This window comes from Fukomys damarensis, unplaced genomic scaffold (genome assembly GCF_012274545.1).
Source record: "Fukomys damarensis isolate Sample0158 unplaced genomic scaffold, DMR_v1.0_HiC HiC_scaffold_19, whole genome shotgun sequence".
Classification (NCBI taxonomy): domain Eukaryota; kingdom Metazoa; phylum Chordata; class Mammalia; order Rodentia; family Bathyergidae; genus Fukomys; species Fukomys damarensis.
Window position 1 is genome coordinate 47,728,185 of NW_022900931.1, and position 3,607 is coordinate 47,731,791.

Here is a 3,607-nt window from a genome sequence, read left to right on the forward strand (position 1 = left end):
GCCTGAAAAAGAGCAGGGTGGGGGTGTCGTCGGCAGAGGCAAAGGCAGGAAGGAAAGGACAGCTCAGAGGTGGGGAGGTGAGGGGGGAGATGGGGGCGCAAGCAACTCTGAGTGAGGAGGAAGAAGCGGAAACATAGGGGTAGGGTGGAAAAGAGTAAGAAAAAAAGTAGTAAGAAGGAAAGAGAATCCAGAAAGTGACAGGAAGCTGGGCGTGGTGATCAAAGCCCCTGGGAGGCTGAGGTAGAAGGATTGCAAGTTCGAGTCCAGCCTGGGCTATTAGTCCCAGTCTCAAAATAAAAAATCAGGGGAGTGGGGGCTGGGGGTGTGGCTCACTTGGAAGGCCCTGGATTCAATTCCTAATATGCATATAAATAAAGTAACAAAAAAGGAGGAGAAATGATGGGAAGGATTCACCCTGCAGCCTAAAACTGAAAAAGAGGATTGAAGCACCTAAAACTGTAAAACTCCTAGAAGAAAACATGGGGGGAAATCTTCATGACATTAGCCTTGATATTGATTTCTTGGACGAAGACAGACAACAAAAGAAAAAAGTACAAATGGGACTATATTACACTTAACTACAGTACACTGAAGAATACAATAAAAGAGAGCAAACACAACGTATGAAGTGAGAGGAAATACGTATCTGCTGAAAATCATATTATCTGCTGAGAGATTAATATCCAGGACATATGAGAGAAGTCCTACAACTCCAAAAATATCAAATAGACGATTTAAAATATGGGCAGTGAGGACCAGGGATTTTAGTTCAGCAGCGTCATGGCTGCCTGGCAAGTGCAAGGTCCAGAATTCGATCTCCACTACAGGGGGAAAGAAAAAAAAAATATATATATACAGGCAATGGGTTTGAATAGCCATTTCTGCAAAGATGGTGTACAAATAGTCAACTAGCATATGAAAAGGTGCTGAACATCACTAATCACTAGAAATGAAAAATCAGAACCACAATGAGTTATCACCTTACCCCATTAAGGATGGCTACTATAAAACAACAAACAAAATCCGTGTTGCCAAGGATACAAAAAATGGAAAAACTTCTGCCCTTTGTACAATGGTGCTATTGCTATGGAAAACAGTGTATATTCCTAACAAAATTAAAAATGGAATTTCCACATGATTCAGCACTCCATCTCTGGGTATATACCAAAATAAAATAGGGCTTCAAAGAGATATTTGCACACTATGTTCATTGCAGCACTATTCACAATAGCTAAGAGGTAAAAACTCAAGTGTTTAGTGGATGAGTGGATAAACAACATATATGCTATACATGGAATACGCAGAAGACAGCTTTAAAAAGGAAGCGCTTCCTGTCGTATGCTACAATATAGATCAGCTCTGAGGATATTATGCTAAATGAAGCAAGCCAGCAACTCCACTTATACAAGGTGTCTAAAGTAATCTAATTCATGGAAACAGAAATTAGAATGGTGGTTGCCAGAGCCGAAGGAAGGTGGAGGAGAGAAATTGTTTTTTAATAAGTATAGAGTTTCACATCTGCAAGATGAAAAAGTTCGGGAGGTCTGTTTCACAAAACGTGACCATACCTTACACAGCTGACCTGTGCACTTACAAATGATTAAGATGGCATATTTCATTGTATGATTGCTTGTGGGTATGTGTTGTTTTGTTTTGTTTTTTATTTTTTACCATGGTAATACATAAATGCGGGGGGAATCTGAGCAGGACTGGAGTCATAGCTCAGCTATGACAACTTTCCCAGTTGTCAGGGGAAAATTGCAAGCTTTGGTCCTGCACTCCTGCTCCTGTCAGGGGCCCTCTGCACCCGCGTTTCTCGGGGTGGGGTGGGTAAACACACAGATTGACCATTGTAGAGTGGACGAGGACATATGGAGCTCAGCACAGCTGCTCTAGCTCAGTCCCTCCCAATCCCCAAACTTCCCCAACATTCTCCGTAGACACCAGGTCCCAGTACCCTGGCCAGTAGAACCAGAGGAAGGAAGATATCTCTTCTCACCATGGTTCACCGACCCAGGACCACCCCTTCCTCCTGCTCCATCCGCAGGACCTTCAGCCTTTGCCATTCCCCCGGCGTTTTGGAAACTCCAAAAAGACTGGAGAAAGACAATATAATCAGCGTTCCACCCCACACTTTGCCATAGCGCAAGGTGGTTAGATATGGCCAGCAAAGGCAAGCACAGACAACTTCATAGGGATATTTTTATGGGGCGTGGCCAGGGTTTGTTTGTCCCACAACCAGGCAGATCAAGCAAGGCAGCAGGGACAGGGCCTCGGAGAGGCCAGGGAAAGGGCTTTGCCTGGAAGGAGTGCGGACAGGAACAGTGGGCCACTTGCTAAGACCCCAGCCTCACTTAATAGTCAGACACAGGGGCACAGAGCTCCTTCACAGTCACCTTCTCTCCTTCCTCCCCAGCTCTGGCTCTCCAGCCTGACGGACACTCTCACAGGGGCCAGGACCCACCAAGCCCTGCCCTACTCACACAGAAGACAGATCCAATTCAAGCCAAATACTTATTAAGCTCTAGGGTAATGCAAAGTCAACATCTGATGGTGGGGAAGACAGGTCCACACAACTGAGACACAAAACAGATGGTGGCTAACACTGAGGTTAAGAAACACACTTCTATTCTGGATCCTAAGGAGCAAGGAGGGGTGGCAACACTGCACGAGCATCTCCCAGCACTCTCCCCACTCCTGAGCCCAGGCTGGGGCCAGGAGATCAGCGGTGAGTTCCTAGCACCTCCACCACAGCTGATTCTCTCTCCCTCCGCAGGTCTCCCTGCTTCCCTTCTCTGTGTTGCCCCCAACTGGCCCCTTCCCATCTCTAGTTGGCCCCACTGTCCTCTCCAGCTCTGAGGCTGCTGGCAGCTTCTATTTTCCCACCATGTCCTCACCCCCAGATCCACTTCTCGTCTCAAAGTTCCAGGCTCCAAGTGTCAGTGAAGCAGCAATTCCAAACATCCAGGATAGGATTTCCCACCATACTTCTGCCTACTGCAACCCGACCATTAGATGGAAGAGACATAGGCACAAAGAGTCAAAGAGAATTAAGGAGAGGGAGAGGCAGATGAGACGTACAGGGACGCTTTGAGAGGGGCACCAGCAAAGGAAAGGGAGGGACACAATCACCTGTCCCCAGCCCATGGTTCCCATTTACCTAGGAGGATCCTGTCAAGGGATCCAAGCCGGTAGGGAAGGACAGGGGGCAGCGTTGAGAGCCCGGTCTCCTCTGGCTGCTCAGGGCTCATCCGTCTGCAAAGTTAGTGATCAGCTTCCTAGAGCTCTCGGGGGCTGCTTGGCGTGGTTGTCCAGGTTCCAGGGCAGATGAGAGGGGTACACATGGTGAAGGAGGGCCCCGGTAGAAGGAATGGGCTTGGCCAGGTATTGGGGCCACCCACACTCAGACACGTACACACCTGAGCTGGCCCAGCCCTATGAATATATATATACATGGAGAGACACACACACACCCCCAGCTCTCCATTGGCTGGCCCACCCACTCCCCTCATCAATATTAAACAGCCAGGCCAGGCAGCCATTGGCAGAGGGATCTGGGAACCCCCCGGGAGCTGGGGGCGGGGGCTGGCCCTGGGGGGGGGCAGGG